General features: G+C 42.9%; 4 non-coding genes across 4 annotated transcripts; 1 reads left to right on the plus strand and 3 right to left on the minus strand.

Annotated features, from left to right (window-relative positions):
• Window positions 1-523: 523 nt before the first annotated feature.
• Window positions 524-596, minus strand: trnar-acg (transfer RNA arginine (anticodon ACG)). The gene has a single exon. It is a non-coding gene; the product is annotated as a tRNA-Arg (tRNA).
• Window positions 597-13981: 13385 nt separating this feature from the next.
• trnas-gcu (transfer RNA serine (anticodon GCU)) lies at window positions 13982-14063 on the minus strand. Its single transcript has one exon. It is a non-coding gene; the product is annotated as a tRNA-Ser (tRNA).
• Window positions 14064-17132: 3069 nt separating this feature from the next.
• trnaf-gaa (transfer RNA phenylalanine (anticodon GAA)) lies at window positions 17133-17205 on the plus strand. The gene has a single exon. It is a non-coding gene; the product is annotated as a tRNA-Phe (tRNA).
• A 3775-nt stretch (window positions 17206-20980) lies between these two features.
• On the minus strand, window positions 20981-21053 carry trnak-cuu (transfer RNA lysine (anticodon CUU)). The gene has a single exon. It is a non-coding gene; the product is annotated as a tRNA-Lys (tRNA).
• Window positions 21054-21580: the final 527 nt, after the last annotated feature.

Genomic DNA, 21580 nt, shown 5'->3' on the forward strand with positions numbered 1-21580 from the left:
TACAACTGCACTTTTTTGTGTGATGGGGCACCAACATGCAAGAAGTTGTCAAACATTTCCAGCAAAACAGCATGAAAATTCAAGTTAAGAATTAAAATTATTTAATTCAGCGTTTAACTACCAGGCCTCTGGAATAAAACACAAGGAACAACTGACTACCTCACCATTGACTTCACACTGATAACCAGGAGGTAACGTGGTAGTCAGAGCAGCGATGCTCAGGTCTGTGGACTGAACAATGTCCTCTCATTCACACACACACCACTCTTTCATTGGGGCTCCTTTCTCCTTGTTCTGACACAGAAATTCAACAGCTTCTGTCATTTAGTTTACAGGAAATGTTGGTGACACTCTGGGATTTCTTGTTCTCCTGCTGTCACTGTCAAGTGCCAGCTTAACATGTGAGAGGTAGCAGGATCCATGCATGTGTTCATGTTTACAGCAGACAAGGAGGAAACCTTGGAGGATTTCAGGGACTTTTAGCAGTGGTTCTCACTTCATCTTCTCAGTATAAAGTTTAAAGCGAGCTGGCCAGGAGTTGAACCTAGAATCTTCTGATCCGTAGTCAGACGCGTTATCCATTGCACCACCAGCCCTGTGAAGGAACTGCTATGTGTGTGTGCTTGGTTTTACAGAAAATCCCAACAACGTGGTGGCATTTTCAGGGGACACAATGGTGCAGTGGTCAGCACTGTGGCCTCACAGAGAGAAGGTTCAGCTCTCCTCTGTATTTGGTTGCGAGGAACCTGAATCAGTCCTCAGTGGAGCGGTGCTGCTGAGGCTGAGTGAGGCTTGAGTGAGGGACTGAGCAGGAGCAAACAGGTTCAAGCAGGTTCAGGCAAACTCCACTCAGTCCACCAACATCAAAGCAGAGGAACTGAGTTCATCTAACAAAATGGATTCATATCATCTCCACTTGGAATGCTCTGGAACTACAAGTACACTTAAAATGGCCGACTTAAGACAACAGAAGGAACTTTGATGTAGATTTGATTTATTTAAGTCAGTGACAGTCATTTTTTTCAAGAATTTAGTTCAGGTAACTTCATTGTTTTACTAAGATGAGCGTAATGTTATAACATTGAAACAAGATCTTCATGTATTGATGGATCCATCACAAATATGAGCCTTCCCAGTCTGTCTGGTGGTAGAATTCAGTCAGCACCAATAACAGGAGAGTCAGAGTTTAGAAACCAAAGACAGACATTAAAGTCTCACATTAAAGTGTTATATCTTTGAAAATATACTGCAATACATGAAATATTATATTTCCATGGATGGAAACCTCGTTCTTATATTCTTTAATATACTGCAATAGTAATGGACCCTCTATGACCCTGTAGTGATGAATCTATCAAGGAGTACAAATTATTATAATCAGAGAATTTTGAAGTCAAGTTTGAGATCAGTTTGATCCTCTCTCTCTCTCTCTCTCCCTCCCTCTCTCTCTCTCTCCCTCTCTCTCTCTCTCTCTCTCTCTCTCTCTCAGGAGCTTTTAAATGAATATTTTAATAAAACGGAACAGGAGACTGAAGAGTGATCACTAAAACCCACAGGCTGAATGGGACATCTTTTAAAAATATTGAACCACTGAGTAAAACCATAGAAGCGCTCCTGTCTAGTCGGTGCTAACAAGTTAGCTGTTGAGTGAGTCCAGCTGTGCTGTCTAGGAATCCTGGTAAAAAGCCTCCACACATCAAACAGCTGGTGTGTTGGTGGATCTGTGGATCCTGCTGGAAGAAGCAGGATGGAGCTCTGAATGGTTCCTGTCTAAAAGAGCTTCTCTGTGCAGCTCCCATCAGCTCCTAAAAACAGGAAACCAGCAGATTCAGTGTTGAACAGTGGCATTAAAATGTTTCAAAAGCTGTCCTGTCCACCATTTGTTGGTGCAAAGACATTTAAAAACACCAGTTGAACATTTTCCAAAGTTTTCTGTGTAGGTTCTCATTCATCCAGGTCATCGTAGATCGAAGCGAAGTAAAATCTGGTCAACTGGACGTAAGTTTACGAACCGTAGTTTAAAACTTACGTCCAGTTGACCAGATTTTACTTCGCTTCGATTTTCCAAAGTTGCTCTCACCTTCTTTCAAACACCTGGAACGATTTCCTGCAAATCAAAAGAAACTGGTGAAAAAACAACAACAAAAAAACTCCTGGAGAATCAAACTCCACCCTCTGCTCCAACTGGACTTGGGACTTCAAATGACCTCCATTAAAAGCCTGCCTGCATCCCCATTCACTGACTGTTGTGCTGTGGGTCTCCTGGACAAACATGGCAGGGATCCTCTAGATCTCCAGCAGTTTAAAAAGAGCAGCTCTTTTAAAATGGGTTCTGGCTCCATTCAGGCTTAGAGAGCTGAGATTAAAATCACACATGAGTAAAAGAGGGAACCCAAGAAAACAAGTCAGCGTGAAAGAGGAGCAGATTTTAAAACTCCTCATCATTTCCACCTCCAGGAGTGAAGCCTCCCGGGACCCAAGAGGCTCCAGCTGGCAGAGTTCTCACTCATTTCTCCACCACCTCGCTAACCTGAGCTGTAGCATCTGAGAACAAATCAGTGACCCCCTTCAGTCCAGAGCCGACTCCACAAACTCTGCGCCCCACTTTACCCACAGCCAGCCGGCCTCCTCAACACTGCATGACACACGACGACTAAATTGAAGACTGAGGAGTCTCATCAAGAGATCTGTCACATGCGTCTGCTGTGGAGGGTCAATCTGTCCGTCCACATTCAGATCATTGATGCAGCGACTCTGCTATGATCAAACTACTCAGGATGAAACAGACCAATGTTGACATCAAGTAGCAACTCAGCAGCTGATCAACAGAGTCCTAAGCACCAGTAGAGCCTGTTCATCGTCCCTGGGGGATCTTAAAATTCTTTCTTTGATCTCACCTTGATTTCTCAATGATTTTTTTGTACACACAAATTAGGAGTTGATGGGAGTTGTTGCAGATACCAGTGTCCAAAGTCCAGCTTGAACCCAGTTTGTGCACTTATTTGTCAAGCTAGCAGAGATTCTTTTCACTGCCAAGCTAAAGTGACTTCTGTCAACAAAGGTAAACATACAAAAGGATATTTCTACTGTCAGTTCAAGATTTTTATCAAACTCCTTTTTCATAGCTTCAACCTTCCTCTTGTGTTAGCTTTCTGTTCCCATCTCTTATGTTAACAGGTCGGTTTTGACCCACGTCTTCAATCAGCTGTCAAATAAACTAAAAACAATTTTCTATCATCCAAGTTGTTTCCCATCTCTTGGTTTCCTTGTTAGGCTTCCTTATCCATGGAAATATTGATTTGAATATTTTGTTGTGGGCCTCTGGACCTTTTTTAGTCAGTAAACCCTCGATTTCAGTTTAAAAAATTATCAAATGAACCTCAAGAAAATCATAGAAATAAACAAAAGGTTGTTGTGTTTCCTGACCATTACTGAGGGGTGTTAGAACACATCTCTGACATGGATTGGTTTTATTTATTATTCATTTCAATATTATTAACTATTGTAACATCCATGGTGTTATGGGTCAGTTTCGACCCTCATATATTTACTTCAAGAAAAAGACAAAAAAGTCTTTTTTTCAGCAACAGAACTTTAATACAAACACAAAATGAAAAGCAGAACAAGCCAGAACCCAAAATATGGATTTGCAAGGTCAAACAAACAACAACCAGTCAAGCAAATCAAACCAACAGAAACCAACTACTGGTTCAAAACCAGTAAAAAACAAAAACAGAGGAAAAGTCTCTGTGTGTTTATATGCGTGTGTATGTGTGTGTGTGTCAAAAACTGACACTTTATTTTTTTGACAACATGAGCTCTGTCCTTCACCTGCAAGATTTCAGCAGGCAGGTCAGGTCTAGTTTTCTTCACTGTGCCACCATGATAAGTTTCCTCCTGAGAAGTTCTTGTCCAAGGTCATAGCTGGTATGAGGATATCAGGATGGAATATTGGCAGGACAAGTTGCTCCACATTCACTTTCAGCCAAGTCAGGAGTTGAACCTGGAATCTTCTGAGCTGAAATCAGATGCATTGTCCATTGTACCACCAGCCCTACAGAGTCTACACATTCAGATGTATGACAGAAAATGTAAATGATATGGCGCCATTTTCTGTTTTTGTGCTGTCTGATTTTCTAAATATAACATTTATTATATATTTATTTATTTATAAATATTTGTAAGACGAAAATAAGAAAGACAACCTGCATCATCACAGTCATGAAGACCTCAACACGGTTGAAGAGAAAGTCTCAGGGTGGATTCTTGTGTTTTGCAGCATCCTTGATGTGTCTGCGTAGAATGCATTGGTGTTGTGGACCCACATCCACCAAGAGTGGAACCAAGAAAAGCAAGTGGAGAATGTTTCTGGAGGAGCTGGGAAATTCCCTGGTCAAGCCACACATCGAGGGAAGGGAACGGATGCCCCGAGACCCAGACGCTGCAGCCTTGCTCAGACAGCTGCAGAGCTCACCCAGCACTCCATCCATGCCATCAGCAACACAGAGAGCATCCACACCAGCATCCTCCTCAGCAGCCCTGCCTCAACACCAACCAGAACAGCCACAGCCACAACCCACTCAGGCCACCAGATTCCAGAAGAAAGAGGAGTCAGGTCTGCCCAAGCAGTCAGGACAGCAGGACAAACGGATTGTGGTTCAACTGCAAACACACACACACACACACACACACACACATGCATGTTGTTGCACCAAGAGACTTTTCCTCTGTTTTTGTTTTTTCCTGGTTTTGAACCAGTAGTTGGTTTCTGTTGGTTTGATTTGCTTGACTGGTTGTTTTTTGTTTGACCTTTCAAATCCATATTTTGGGTTCTGGCTTGTTCTGCTTTTCATTTTGTGTTTGTATTAAAGTTCTGTTGCTGAAAAAAAGACTTTTTTGTCTTTTTCTTGAAGTAAATATATGAGGGTGGAAACTGACCCATAACACCATGGATGTTACAATAGTTAATAATATTAAAACGAAACAATGAATAAAACCAATCCATGTCAGAGATGTGTTCTAACACCCCTCAGTAATGGTCAGGAAACACAACAACCTTTTGTTTATTTCTATGATTTCCTTGAGGTTCATTTGATAATTTTTTAAACTGAAATCGAGGGTTTACTGACTAAAAAAAGGTCCAGAGGCCCACAACAAAATATTCAAATCAATATTTCCATGGATAAGGAAGCCTAACAAGGTAACCAAGAGATGGGAAACAACTTGGATGATAGAAAATTGTTTTTAGTTTATTTGACAGCTGATTGAAGACGTGGGTCAAAACCGACCTGTTAACATAAGAGATGGGAACAGAAAGCTAACACAAGAGGAAGGTTGAAGCTATGAAAAAGGAGTTTGATAAAAATCTTGAACTGACAGTAGAAATATCCTTTTGTGTGTTTACCTTTGTTGACAGAAGTCACTTTAGCTTGGCAGTGAAAAGAATCTCTGCTAGCTTGACAAATAAGTGGCACAAACTGGGTTCAAGCTGGACTTTGGACACTGGTATCTGCAACAACTCCCATCAACTCCTAATTTGTGTGTACAAAAAAATCATTGAGAAATCAAGGTGAGATCAAAGAAAGAATTTTAAGATCCCCCAGGGACGATGAACAGGCTCTACTGGTGCTTAGGACTCTGTTGATCAGCTGCTGAGTTGCTACTTGATGTCAACATTGGTCTGTTTCATCCTGAGTAGTTTGATCATAGCAGAGTCGCTGCATCACTGATCTGAATGTGGACGGACAGATTGACCCTCCACAGCAGACGCATGTGACAGATCTCTTGATGAGACTCCTCAGTCTTCAATTTAGTCGTCGTGTGTCATGCAGTGTTGAGGAGGCCGGCTGGCTGTGGGTAAAGTGGGGCGCAGAGTTTGTGGAGTCGGCTCTGGACTGAAGGGGGTCACTGATTTGTTCTCAGATGCTACAGCTCAGGTTAGCGAGGTGGTGGAGAAATGAGTGAGAGCTCTGCCAGCTTGAGCCTCTTGGGTCCCGGGAGGCTTCACTCCTGGAGGTGGAAATGATGAGGAGTTTTAAAATCTGCTCCTCTTTCACGCTGACTTGTTTTCTTGGGTTCCCTCTTTTATTCATGTGTGATTTTAATCTCAGCTCTCTAAGCCTGAATGGAGCCAGAACCCATTTTAAAAGAGCTGCTCTTTTTAAACTGCTGGAGATCTAGAGGATCCCTGCCATGTTTGTCCAGGAGACCCACAGCACAACAGTCAGTGAATGGGGATGCAGGCAGGCTTTTAATGGAGGTCATTTGAAGTCCCAAGTCCAGTTGGAGCAGAGGGTGGAGTTTGATTCTTCAGGAGTTTTTTTGTTGTTGTTTTTTCACCAGTTTCTTTTGATTTGGAGGAAATCGTTCCAGGTGTTTGAAAGAAGGTGAGAGCAACTTTGGAAAATCGAAGCGAAGTAAAATCTGGTCAACTGGACGTAAGTTTTAAACTACGGTACGTAAACTTATTGTAAACTAAATGATAGAAGCTGTTGAATTTCTGTATCAGAACAAGGAGAAAGGACCCCCAATGAAAGAGTGGTGTGTGTGTGAATGAGAGGACATTGTTCAGTCCACAGACCTGAGCATCGCTGCTCTGACTACCACGTTACCTCCTGGTTATCAGTGTGAAGTCAATGGTGAGGTAGTCAGTTGTTCCTTGTGTTTTATTCCAGAGGCCTGGTAGTTAAATGCTGAATTCAAGAATTTTAATTCTTAACTTGAATTTTCATGCTGTTTTGCTGGAAATGTTTGACAACTTCTTGCATGTTGGTGCCCCATCACACAAAAAAGGTGCAGTTGTGCTCTTTTCACCTCTGACCCACAAACATTCCACCAGTGAACGTCCAGAAATTGAAGCATAAACAGTTCAGCAACAACAAATTCTTCAAATCATCCTCTGAACCGGGAGCCACAGGCTCCTCCCAACATATGCAACACTGCCATTGAACTCTGCTTCAGTGTAACGGTGGTCGAAGGGTCAACATTGAACCTGTTGTATGACTTGAAAATTGTATCAGAGATCTGTGAGCAGGGCTAAATATATGAAAGTGTTGTCATTAACAGGTTGTGCATTTCTGTAGGTCCAAACATATCCTGGAGTCCACCAATGCCAGTTGTGACCTTGTGGGCTCCGGCTCCAGCGCTGTCAGTGAAAAATGACTGACAATCCATTGTCTCCTGGTGAGTCCTGCTGTGTTGGTAGGATGCATCAAATCACTGTGGGAACAAGAGACACAGTGACTGAACTGTAGCCCATCCATCCATCCATCCATCCATCCATCCATCCATTCATTCATCCATCCATCCATCCATCCATCCATCCATCCATCATCCATCCATTCATTCATTCATTCATCCATCCATCCATCCATCCATCCATTCATTCATTCATCCATCCATCCATCCAACCATCCATCCATCCATTCATTCATCCATCCATCCATCCATCCATCATCCATCCATCCATCCATTCATCCATCCATCCATCCATCCATCCATTCATTCATCCATTCCTCCATCCATTTTCTTCCACTTATCCTGTTAAGGGTTGTGGGGTGGGGGGACCTGTCTCCCCAGCTTTCAGCGTGAAGTGGGTTCACCCTGGAGGGGTCGCCAGTCCATTGCAGGGCCAACACATAAAGACAGACAACCATTCACACTCACAGTCACACCTAGAGTCAGTTTAGAGTATCAATCAGCCTCGTCCTCATTCTCATGTCTTTCCCACTGAAAAACTTTCACACCTGAAGTGTGAAGCATCGATAAAAGTTAATTTGACAGCACAACAGAAAATCCTAGTATATCACTGACATATTCTGTAAAAGAAATGATAGAAGCTGTTGAATTTTTAGAATGAGAAAAAATGTCCCCCAATGAAAGAGTGATGATTCTTTATTTTGATTTTGTTCTTCACTCCTACACAAGAGAGGGAAAGTGTCGGCTGGCTAGGAGCAACTGCCTGCTTCAGAATGGGAGGAGCCTCAGGACTTTCCAGTGAGAGCTGCAAACTTCCACCAGCGCCCACTGCCAGCACGTCTTCATGATGGAGCTGAGAAGAACACAACAACACAAGAGCACTGGAGAGGAGCACAACACTTCTTTGCTTCCTTGCCACTCTCATATCTGTCTGTACCATCTGGAGCTGGGGGGAGGAGCTTCACATGTTTTTTCTCTTGTTTTTTCTTCCAAAAGGGAATGACATGACTTACTCTGTATATTAGTGTATGAACTACTGAGAATGTTCATCCCCAGTTTTAAGTTAGAATTAAATGTTAAGTAGAAAATCTTCCCTCTTCAATCCTGTCACTCAGTGTTGTAAACTGTTTCAAACAAATTCTACTGTTCAACAGTTCAAGTGTTTCTAATGAAGCTGAATGTGCTCTCTTATACTTTCCTCAATTGTGTTTCTTTCATGTCCTCCTGAGATCAAAGACAGAATTCTAGGTACTGTCAAAGCCCTGATGACATCATCAGGAATTCTGACTTTGATATGGAAACTCTTGCTTTAATTTGAATTTGATCTGACTAATGTTTTAGTTTAGGTTGCATGAGACAGATGCTTAATGGATAAGAATAGAAAGTGGATGGAGGGATGGACTTAACACTAAAATCAGCTGATCTGATCCACATTCTAATTTTTCCTTTCCCTCTTTAGGAGTCATGGAGAATAGTAGTGTATATAATAATGTATATACAACCTTGGAGTATCTTTCCAAAGCTTTGAGTATTTCATCTTGTTTCTACTTGTAGTTTTAGTGTCTGGATCTTTTCTTTTTATATCCTGCTGACTGCTCTTTGCTTTTGGAGCTTCCTTCAACAACTACCAAGCCTCCTGGGTACTGTAGGAAACATGGTCAAGTTCTTCTTACTTTTGCAGTCACGTCCTGCTCACATTGGTCTGTCTTCATTTTGACTCCTCCCACTGCCACAATGACCAGCCTTTATACACTTGGTGACTGGGGCCCTGGTTGCTGCAGGCCTCACCACCAGCCTGTGGTTGTGAGCAGGGCAGAACAGAACTGACAGTATCTCACATGCAGGACCTGGGTCAGCGCCTGGTGCCAGCTGGGGCACCGCTTTAACCTGGACCCCCTGGAAGATCTTCTCCAGGAACTCGCTTTTTTGGTTCCATCAAGGCCTGTGAGGATGGTGAAAAGTGATCCACCACCAGGCAGCACAGTCAGCTGCAGCCATTTTTTCCCACTAGAATCAAGTATGATAGTGAAAGACTGGTGAGTACTTGCTAACTAACACTTCCTGTTTTTATTGCTATTCTTCCATGAATGTGCTCATGTTGGTTTGTCCCCAACCACAGTTTCAAAGCCATGATGACACCTTTCATCAACAATCAGACATATTTTTTCTCTATTTGGACAAATAAGGTTTCAACTGACACGGCTGGCCAACATCCTGGAGTTAATTCAGCCTGGAGAACCAGGTGCTGGATCCTTCTTTTACTAGGCAGGAACAGGCAGCAGATCCAAGATCAGTAGGTGAAGATGTCTGCTTTGACTGGTAGGAGGAAAGAGAGCAGGAGAGCTGGTCAGAGACAAAGACAGACAATGAAGAAGGAGTGCTGTATTCTGCTAGCACATGCTAGTCACAGTCATCGACAATGAGTCTCAGCAGGTAAAGATTCATCACTGATTTCAGAAGATAATTGGACGTTCACTGGAAGACTATGAATGTTTGTGGGTCAGAGGTGAAAAGAGTACAAGTGCACCTGTTGTGTGTGATGGGGCACCAACATGCAAGAAGTTTTATACATTTTGAGCGAAAAAGCGTGAATCTTCAAGTAAAGAATTCAAATTATTTAAGTAACAATGAGGTCTCTGTAATAAAACAAAAGGGACAATGACTACCTCACCATTTCCACCCCTCTTTAACAGATTCACATTTCAAAACAATCAGGTTTATTTTGTTCCCTTCTTTTAGCAGAGGATGGTTTTGATCCATCAACCTCTGGGTTCTGAGCCCAGCACGCTTCCTCTGTAAATCCATATTTTGGGTTCTGGCTTGTTCTGCTTTTCATTTTGTGTTTGTATTAAAGTTCTATTGCTGAAAAAAGTTTTTTTTGCCTTTTTAAACACACACACACACACACACACACACACACACACACACACTTCCAGTGACTAATCCATATTTTCATCACTTAAACCACCACTGGAGTATTGAAAGAGATTCCACATGTTGGTCAACCAGAGAAGCTTCACCTGGTGACGCTCATCCAACCATGCATGAAGGTCAAGCTGCATTATCTGCTGTGCTCATTAGCAGGGGAATTAGCTGAAATGGTCAGTAACAGTAACAGGGTGACACTTTATCACAGCAGTGGACAAACATCAGCATTCATCACACAGCAGCTCCTCTGATCAACAGAACAAGCTGAAGTATTCTGGAGAATGAGTCCATGGTTCCCTCTACCTCTCACATGCTAAGCTAGCACTCTACCATTGGAGCTAATTCCCCTGCTAATGAGCACTGCAAATAATGCAGCTTGACCTTGAGATTTGAGGGAAGAAAACCTTGAAACATTCATTCATCTTCTTCCACTTATTCCTGTTCAGAGTCTCGGGGGGCTGGAGCCTATCCCAGTGTCTACGGGCAAAAGGCAGCGTTCACCCTGGACCAGTCACCAGTCCATCACAGGGACAACATACAGGGACAAACAACCATTCACACTCACATTCATACCTACAGTCAATTTAGAGAATCCAATCGGCCTTGTCCCCAAATTGAATGTCTTTAGACTGTGGGAGGAAGCCAGAGTACCAGAGAGAACCCACGCAGGCACAGGGAGAACTTGCAGACACTACACAAGAAGATACTGCGCCCGAGCCGGTACTCGAACCCAGAACTTTCTTGCTGTGAGGCCACAGTGCTAACCACTGCACCACCCTGCAGCCCCCTTGAAACATGATGATGTTATTATTTATGTCTTTAATGCACCCAAACCTTTATTTTTCTGGGGTTTTGAGTGGTTCTGGGTCATGAATCAAAATTTGAATTGGACAAAAATTTCATGCAGGGTCACTGGGGCCACACGTTACATGTTCTCAACAGATTGAAACTGTAGAGTGTGTGACATGTGGTGTGTTTGTCAAGTTCATCAAGGAAAGTAAACATGAGAAGGTCTAGATTCACCTCCATCTTTGGAGGTTGTTGAATTTCTTCCTGAGGACCGTCAGGCTGTTTCCTTACTTTGCTGTGACACAACAGCAGACAGCAACAAGGACTGCTGTAGTGCACTTGGTAAAATCACCATCTGTAGACTGGACCAATATGCTGATGTGATCCTTTGATTAGTTTCGGCGGATCAGTCAGAGATCAAAGACTGAAGCAGGAGATCAATGCTCAGAATTCAGAGATCAAAGACTCCTGGAGCGTTGCCCTCTCTTGTCTTTGGGCCTGGATGTTAATGAATGTTTTACACATTTCTTTTTAAGAAAAAACTTGCATGACATTTCAAGGAATTTTTCCTGCCAATATAGGACAACACCCACTCACAAACCAGTGCTGGACAAGTTCCTTCAAAGCTGTAATGCCTTATTTCTTACTTGTTACTGTCATTGTAAAATAATTGGTTCCATTACGATTGTGTCTGCCAGCGCTTGGTGACTGTACAGGAGGTCTGTGGACCGCAGGGCCACAACAAGCCCATTTCCTCAACTCTCCATTTAGTACAGAGGTCCCCAAGTATGGACCAGTGAGGATAAATGTGATAGTGGAGTAGTCTGTTTGTTCTTCAATTGGTCCAACTTGATGGTGAGTCTCCTTTTATCAAGAATTACTGAATGCTTGTGTTATTTATGGCATTGTAAACACTTTATAAACCCTTCATTCAGAGCTGTAAAGAACCTTTAACCTCATATCCCAGACATCAAAGTGGGCCACTAACCGGTGAGATGAAGCTATGCTATGCTGCTACATTCTGAAGAGGTAAAGTAGCAGGTTCTGAGAGTGATGGCTAACCTGGATGTGTTCATCTCCTACTTTAATATCAGCGTCCCAACTTGGAGCTCTGACCACCTCCAGCTTTTTGTTCCTGTTTCTGCTTCAGTCAACAGGGAACTCAAACCTGCAATAGAATCATCAACAACAATGGAATAGAAAACAGAGGAAGACAAAAAATCACAAACTTACAAAGCTGAGAAATGTTCATGAAGAATAAATGCACACATTATGATTGAGGCCAGAAAGTAAAACTCCACACCAAATGTATTTTGACATGTAGGGATAATGAACTTGAATGTGTTGAAATAGCAGATGAATGAATCCACTATCACAAGATGGCGTCACAGATCCTGATGCTCTGTGCAGGAAACACCAAGCAAAACATGACTAAAAAGCTCCTGTTGTTCCCTCCATGAAAAACTGTGGCACTGATGAGAAGAAGGATCCAAGCGTCCTCTGAGGATCCATCGCCTCACCATTCGGTAGAAGGATGATAGGGTCGGCACCAGGAGAAACCCTTGTGTCTCTGATGCAGGGAAGATGGAGCACTGAAGAGGCCACATTGTGGCGTCCTGAAGAGGACATTTGGTGGAGCCTGAGACAGCAAACATCACGTCGCCCTTCATCAGAAGAACCACAGCACTTCAGTCATGTGACTGAAGTCATCCATTCATGTCAGTGATGTCACTTGGCAGGACTGTCATTGCCGTCACATTCTAGAAAAGACTCCAGACTCCACATGTGGCTCCCATGATAACTGATGGACCTCTGGTTGGAGGCTGGACGATGATGTTCTGACTTGAAGGAAAACTCCTTGTCCAAATTCCATTGTGTTCAAATTTAAAGTCCCACAATAAGAAGTAGCTGAATCTGACAGGTGAAGGTTTGGAACTACAAGATGGTTGATGTTTTCTTGACTTGATGCTCTGACTGTCAGGGTAGATGACAGCTTCTTTCTGCTGCTGCATCTGATTGGCTATGATTGGAGGTTTTACCTCCCAAGGTTGTCTGATTCCAGGGGAAATTTGAAAATTCCAGTCCCCTTGGCTGTTCTGAAACTCTTCTCCTGAATCACTCCTGAGCTGCAGCAAGAAAAAATACCAGTGCCCAACCAGATCAACTTCATGGCTGCTGACAGCCTCAGACACTTGATTTCCATCAATCTGGAGCCAAGAAGGCCCTCACTTGTGGTTCTCCTCCAGGAGGGTCCAGGTTCTGCCATTGTGGCTCCTTGTGCCACTGCCAGAGAGTCTCAGCTGCACACTGCAACATTTCAAGAGGGGATTTACATTCCTTCAAATGTCCTGACATCTTATTCCAATGGTTCTGTTCTATCTTTATATTTTAAAATCAATCACACAATGAAAGCTGCCACAGCTGGTTTAAGAGAGAGAACACACTAAGAGATTTGAAACCAGTAAAATATGCTTTTCTGTGTGCAAACTAGTGAGGGGCATGGAAGGATATTTTACCACCAATACAGAACCCAAACTTTAGTCATGTGATGAGATGGCGACTGTGAAGAGTGATTATGAAATTAATGGACAAAATGTGAATTGAAAGAAAATACATTAAAAAATACTAAATAAACAAATAAATAAAAAAAGGAGCACAAATGACATTTTTCTGCACAAATTTACTGGTATTAGACTGCATTTTTGGTTCATGAGTAGATGAAAGAGTATCACATATATATTATATACATGTGATACATGCACGTGGCTTTGGACAAAAGCTTAAAGAAATTGTAGAATTATTTAAATTTACCAAGTGGACTTTTTCAGGTTTCTTGAAGATGCTTCAGCTCTCATCCAAGAGGCGTCTTCAGTTTTCTTCACTGATGGGAGGATTTATAGCTCTGTGGGGGCGGGACCTTCTACAGAGGTGATTGACACATGTGAGCTCTGGGTGTCAGAGTTGTTTTGGTCAGGTTGTGAAAGGGAAGTTGACTCAACTGGTATATGTGTCAGTTAAAAGCCTCACAGTAATTCCATAATGTAGGAGTAGAAACCAGAGTCGCTCACGACGAGGATGGGATTCAAACCCACGCGTGCAGAGCACAATGGATTAGCAGTCCATCGCCTTAACCACTCGGCCACCTCGTCTGCTGACAGCAACCCTGAGCTTTTAAACAGCTGAACTCTTTGGAGCCTATTTTTCAGAAATGGACCCAGCAGGAGCCACTGAACACAACTCTGACATAATCAGGCTTCTTCCCAGCAGCATCGTGCTACAGAGGGCAGAATACAGACCATCGATACATCATCAGAGTGAACACCAGCTGATGTTTACAAGTTTAATTCACCTTTTACTACAAAATGACATCCAAGCTCAGATTATCTTGTCCTGATTGAACAAGTAAATGTTTAAGAAGATGAGAGCACCAGACTTTTTCATCCAAGGAAACAAGCATCCTATCACTGTCCTATGCAGAGTTTCTTTAAAAAAAAAAAGTGAGACAACCTCAAGATTTTCTTTTCCTCTTGTTGGATTTTGCCACAGAGAATCAGAGACAATCAAAAGCTTGTTGGACTTTAACGTTGGAGGACTGAACAAGTCATGACATCATCAGTTTTACCTTCACAGGTGCTTCATTTACTTTACTTTCAATTTTACAGAGGTAGAACCTGAAATCAAAGCTGTCCATCAAAAGAAGTGAAAGCTTCCCAGGCTGTGATGTTCTTGTCTACAAACTCTGTCTTGTATGGAGCTTCAATCTTTAATAAAAAGAATAAAAAGAAGATAACACTTGTTGTGATTTGGCGCTTTAAAAATAAAACTTACGACTTACATGGAAACTGTCTGGGGGGGGGTGGAGCCTCCATCAGGTATGTGTTTGATGTCTGAATTCTGTCTCTGATGTCTGAATTCTGTCTTTGATCTCTGGGTTCTGAGCATTGATCTCCTGCTTCAGTCTTTGATCTCTGACTGATCCTAAACTAATCAAAGGATCACATCAGCATATTGGTTCAGTCTACAGATGGTGATTTTACCTATTTGAAGCCTTATTTTGTGTTTGATGGACATTTTTAAAATCATTAATGACTTTTTGACTGAACATCCTGGACAATGTGGTGCCTGATGAGGAGACAACTTGGGTACAAAGTTGAAGAGGAGGGTTTTTGGAGAGGGGATATTTTTGCAGTGTTCCAAGTCAATAATAACTGTGGCAAAATGTCATCGTTTTTCAAAATGTCCTCACGAAGATGGTTTGAAATTCTGTCTCTCCCTCATCCTCAGCTGCTGCAGCACTTTAAAGAAAACCTTTGACTCGTGGATCTAACAAAGATCAGATGTTGTCTCCTCCAGAACATCAACACTTTAACGTTGTTGGCAGGACTCCAACCTGAGCAGGGAGACCCCAATGGATTTCTAGTCCATCGCCTTCACCACTCGGCCACAACAACCACATTCACACACACATTTGTAAAAGATTCACATTTACACAATTCTTTAAAATTGTGTCACAAGCCCATTTGTGTGAGGTCCTATTTTCTCTTTTTCAGCATTCCTTTGTTTCCAGGTCTCTAATAAGTGCAGAATTACAAAGACAAGCAAGCTGGATCCATCCTGGGCAGGTGATAGGAGCCATTGACCACTGGCCAGAGACCCTGGCACAGACTTTGGGGGGTGGTGAGAGAGAGCATTTCTACAATTATATTATACATTTATAGAATTCTATAATCCTACAATTTCATTGAGCAGACGCTTTTGTCCAGAGCCACTTGCATATTTTTTCGGTGAGTTTGGCTCCTGAGCTCAAGACAGTTGTGACTCATAAAGGACAGCTTCAAATGCAGCTGTGAAGCCTCATTGTCAGCTGGGAGGAACGACAGGTATCTCCCTCTAGTGGCTCCTCACAGCAACACGAGCCTCATTTCATTCACATGCGTCCACCACCTCACTACCAAAGGCCAGTTGGGCCTCCACAGACAGGTGAGTTTCAAGTGTTGGACAAAGGTCTTTAAGATGTTCTTATTAATTCTATAACATCTGAGATTAAAATCTATGGAATTACAACCAACAAGCAGTCCAACACCTGATCAGATGCTCCTTCATGAGGCTGAGAAGAATCAATCTAAACTGGGATGAAGAAAATTAATTGAGAGGAGAAACCTACTGATTGGATGACATGGACCCACCTGATCCATGTCAGCCTTGTTGGAGCAGAAAGAGGTGGATCAGAGGAATCAGTGGATCAAGACTCAGGTGTCAGATGAAGAATCTCTTTATTCACAATGGAGTCAGAGAAATCTTCCAACGTGAACGTGACAGACCATTTTATACCAAAGACAGGCTGTGTGTGTGTGTGTGGGGGGGGGGGGGGGGACAATGGCTTAAGGGAGCTCCAGGTAGCTGGTTTGAACTGGTCCCTCATCTCTGTGAGTAGAAACCATCTGAGGTGGAGGGTGAAGATCTGCTTTGACCTCCTGATCTCCCAGTAAAGCCAGTATAGATGTTGAGCTTGGAGGAGTTGATGGCCTCCTTCATCTTCTTGTTGGAGATGTTTGCTAAACTCAGCACCACCACAGATCAGAGGAAAGTCCACTTGTCAGCTGGACATTGGAGTTTCTAGTGACCTGCAGGATCTTAGTTGTGGTGGCAGCAGGCCTGTTCCAAGAGCTTTGCTCACATTCATGATCAGGCTTCAGAATGGTTCTGGACCACTGAGTGATAGAAGCTGATCCTGGGGCAGCAGAAGACAAATATAGAGAAGAAAAGACAAAAGACAGAGAGAAAGGAGGGAGAGAATGACAAAAAGATGGGAACAAGATGAGGGTGAAAGACAAGCAGAGAGAAAGACAGAGGGATGGAAGACAGACACACAACCAACAAAAGCAACAACAGCAATAATAGTATTGATATTGTCCTGTTATTGATGTTTTCATGTGAAAGTGGCATATTTAAGATAAAAGACACTGTTAGAACAGAAAGATCCAGAAAACCCACCAACCAGAGGTGTGTCTGGTACAGATGTGGAATTATTGGCTCACACAATGTTGAGGCAACTGGGAAGAAGACAAACAAAAAAGGCTTGTGTGATTCAGACATTCATCAAAAATGGTCTTGTAGAACTGTTCAATGTGTCATGACTTCAGAAGCTCAAATCCTCTCTAAGTTCTAGTGAGAGTGGAAGAGATTATAAAATGAGAGAAGCAGGGCCTTCACTCAGAGCTGAAATAGCTCAGTTGGGAGAGCGTTAGACTGAAGATCTAAAGGTCCCTGGTCCGATCCCAGGTTTCAGCAGAGGAACAGCATTGACTTTACTTTCCAGTGGAGGAACTGCAGACATGAAGGAAACGAACATCTTGTCCTGTGCATTCTTATGACATTCAAGACATTTTTGGAGCCTCTTGTTGGATTTTGCCACAGAGAATCAGAGCCAATCAAAAGCATGGTGGACTTTAACATGGAGGATTGAACAAGTCAAGAAAGCAGCAGTTTGACCTTCACAGGTGTTTCTTTTCCTGTCTAAATGCTGTAGAAAGAGCCTGAGTAGCTCAGACGGTAGAGCATCAGTCTTTTAATCTGAGGGTCCAGGGTTCAAGTCCCTGTTCAAGTGCTGTGGTTGTTCCAGTGTTTGACAACATGGTACTGGATGAAGTTTAGTGTTGAACAAACTGTCATCACCAAAAGTAGAAGTGTTCTTGTCTTGAGACTGTTCCTGCAGGTCAAATGTGAAGAACCGGCAACCCCCATTTTGCAAAAAGTTAAATTTTTCTAACTGTTCAATTGGAAAGTATTTTCAGATTGAAGAAGTGATCAAGAGAAACAGGAAAATCCCTCTAAACACAGCAAACTCCATCCATCAATCCATTTTCTACAGATTTTCCTGTTCAGGGTCTCAGAGGGAACTGCAGCCTGTCCCAGCAGCCTCAGTACAAGAGGAGGGGTTCACCCTGGACAGGTCGCCAGTCCATCACAGGGCCAGGTGAAAGTGCCAACCACTGCACTGCCCCTACTAGTCGTCTACATATCAGTGTTCTCAGTATTGCACTGACATTCACATCAGTATTGTGCTTATATTTTATTTCCTGGCTCTTCAAGCCTCCTATTATGCTGAAGTTGATTGCTTCAGTGACCAGGAGACGTTATCATTGGCAGCTAGTTTACTATTATTGCTGCTGCTGTTGCTGTTGTTGGTTGTGTGTCTGTCTTCCATCCCCCTGTCCCTCTGTCTTTCTCTCTGCTTGTCTTTCTCCCTCATCTTGTTCCCATCTTTTTGTCATTCTCTCCCTCCTTTCTCTCTGTCTTTTGTCTTTTCTTCTCTATATTTGTCTTCTGCTGTCTGTCCTATCCTGCTCTCTTTCAACAACCAACCAGTCAAAGCAGACGTCCGGTTAAAAAAATTATCATAAAAGAACTCTTGATGTGATTTGGCTTGAGACATGAAGAAGATAGGATTTTTTTTCTCTTAATTTTAGAAGCATTTACAGATTCATGTAAAGATCATCAATCAGTGTAGTATTTCAGACAGACTTCTGGTCCGTGAGGACGAGGAATCCAGCACAGATCCACAGAACTCCAATTGCCATCTTTGATGATTCCTTTACAGTCTGTAGGGTGGAGAGATCCTCCTGAGTCTGGCTTTGAATGTTTGTCTGTGGATGTGTTAACCCTGTCATGGACTGGTGACCTGTCCAGGGTGAACACGGCCTGTCGCCCAAAAGCTGCTTGGATAGGCTCCACCCCCTCCATGACCCTGAACAGGATAAGCAGAAGAAAATGGATAGAAGTCATGACACATTGAACAGTTCTACAGGACCATTTTTGATGAATGTCTGAATCACACAAGCCTTTTTTGTTTGTCTTCTTCCCAGTTGCCTCAACATTGTGTGAGCCAATAATTCCACATCTGTACCAGACACACCTCTGGTTGGTGGGTTTATGGATCTTTCTGTTCTAACAGTGTCTTTTATCTTGCTTTTATCTTTTATCTTTTGGATCTTTTCTTTGTATCTGCATTCTGTGGTGCACGGTTGCTCTGGAAGAGCGCTCTATCTAACTATTTTCACTGTACCCCCCCCCCTCCCCGTATAGCAAAAAGAAAAGATTCTGATTCTTACACACACACACACACACACACACACACACACACACACACACGTGTATAAACATGATGTTCCGAATGTTTCACTGTCTGTGGTTGTCCAGCTTTCCTTGCCTCTTCACTGTCATTGTCAGAACTCTGAGCAGTCTTCCTCTCCAGGTGATGTCTCTGAGTGATGATGATTGCTGTCTGTTCAACCAGCTTCATTTGTTGATATCTGAGAAGGACTGAAGACAGCAAAGTGTGCTGATTGGCCAACAACCCCACACAGGTCAAAGGTCACTGCTCTGAGGCAGACCAGTTTACTATAACAGTGGTGACACCATCCACTGCTGGCGCTCTCTTCAGTGCTTCTTGTTTCTGCCCTTTGTGCTTGAGCTCCTAGAGCAGCTGGTCCGGCTCTCCCCCTTTTCTTTTCTATTCCACTAATTTTTTTTTTAAATTTTCTATTTTTGTAATTCATCATCGATCTCAGCTCACGGTTGCTACACTCTTGACCTCCTGTGAGCCTTGAATCTCCATCCTGACCAGCAGAGAGAAGCCACCTTTGTGTTGGAGAAGAGCAGCTTAGTCGAGGCAGCCAGCAGCCTGAGACCAGAGGGTAGCGAATCAACGCGCTTCCCTTCTTCATCGAGCGAATGTCAGCGGGAGCCACGGTCGACGAGGTGGAGGCTTTGGAAGCCGTCCTCCCTCCAGTTCATTGGAGAGGCATCGTACATCGATGGGAGAATCCAGCTGAGAACGTCAGCCGGTTACGTTGGTTTTCACCTATTCAGGCCTGGACTCCTGTCTCACTGCCAAACTCTGCCTGACTCCGTAGAGCTGGTCAGCCTCCACTCAGTCCTCTTCATTTGTTTGGAGGTCACTATCGTTCATCCTACACACCTTTCCACCTGCCTCTTTGCCGTCTACTTGAAGCTCAGATAAATGGAGGCTAATTCATCCCTGCTACTCAATAAGTGCCTTCATTACTCTGCTGGAATTATCACTCTGTCTTAAGTGTTTTCTTAATTGTATTAAATCCTCTTTAATTTCCAAGAAGTGTTCCAACTCATTCATGCATGCAAGCCACTGATCCACAAGAACTCATTGATGAGCTTAAACCTGAGACTGATCGTTTCTCGTTGGATGAGACAAAAATACAACGAGTGGAGCCCAGAGTAACAACTGGATAAAACATTCTAAAGATACGCCGTCATCACCAGTTTATCAAGTCACGACACTCTTTTTATATCATCTTTTTATATCATCCAACATCCTCAGGGACTATCATTGAAGAAGCTCTATTTAATATAAGATGCATAAAATCACACCACATGAAGCAGGCTAATGAAAAATAAATCAAATGTAAAAATGCTTTATTTTAAGATCTAGAATATCTTGTGAATATCTGGAGCTTAATTCCAGCAGCAGACCTCCTCAGGTGATGGAATTTATATTTGACATGTTTACCATTAAATGAGACACATTTGCAGTCCATTGAAATCTACTTGTGTTCATGGTGAGTTGATTTCTAAAGATGAGCTGACAGAATCTACGTTTAGGTAGGAACCACCATATCCAGGGGTCTGGACCTTTTTGTCGTCAGAGCCATCAAAGTAGCAGACGAAGCTAGCAGACATTAGCATTGAGAAGAAACTGATAACTGGAGCCTACTTTTGGGTCTGGTCAAGTGATAACAAACTAATATGACATTGTTGTCAGACTGACGCCTGCTCCACACTGACCAAACACTGCCTTATGGCATTATGGGAACTTTCTGCTTGGCTCGTGTCCATCAATACACACAAAGAAATTTCTCCAGAGTCAGTATGGACAGTGGATACAATTGAGTACATAGTGGTTTTTCATTCTGAGTCAGGTGCAGCTGCAGACACAGCCTGTGTTCATGTTGTTTATTCATTGATTCTTCTTACAATTCACAATCACAGCTGCAGAAAGTGAGAGGACAAGCAGTGATGTTGAAGTGAACGCCCAACGTGGGGCTTGAACCCACGACCCTGAGATTAAGAGTCTCATGCTCTACCGACTGAGCTAGTCAGGCTACATCTGAGTAGCTTCAATAGCATGAAGTGATCAGAGTGAGAGACGTTTGCTGCACACAAGCAATTCATCAGACTCACAGTCACATGAGCAATCACATGATTAATGAATGACAACAAACACACCTTCATCTTTGACAAAACAGTAAAATAAAAGGTGTATCACAGATGAGACACCAGTGGTAAAAACACTAAAGTGCTGTCAAGGAGAAACAGGATACGACCAAACACACACACAAGTTACAGAGAGAGAACTCTCCCAGAAGGAACCACTCAAAGGAGAACCATAGACATCATCAGGCTGTATGACCTCATCAATATGAGACAGGTGGATAGGAAACAAGCTCAGAGATGTCAGAAACATGAGATCCAAGTGGTGAGAAAGCTTCAACTGGTGAGGTTCCAGAACCAAGAGCGAGGTGGAGCCTGCATCACCTACTGGGAGCTTTTTGTCAAAGGTTCAACTTTGATTTGAATGCTTTTCGAGAGACAACGTGCAGGGAGGGAATTTGGTGATGAAGAACAAGTT

The sequence above is a fragment of the Aulostomus chinensis genome, chromosome 4 (assembly GCF_037954235.1).
Source record: "Aulostomus chinensis isolate RoL2024-O1b breed Wild chromosome 4, RoL_Achi_v1.0, whole genome shotgun sequence".
Lineage (NCBI taxonomy): Eukaryota > Metazoa > Chordata > Actinopteri > Syngnathiformes > Aulostomidae > Aulostomus > Aulostomus chinensis.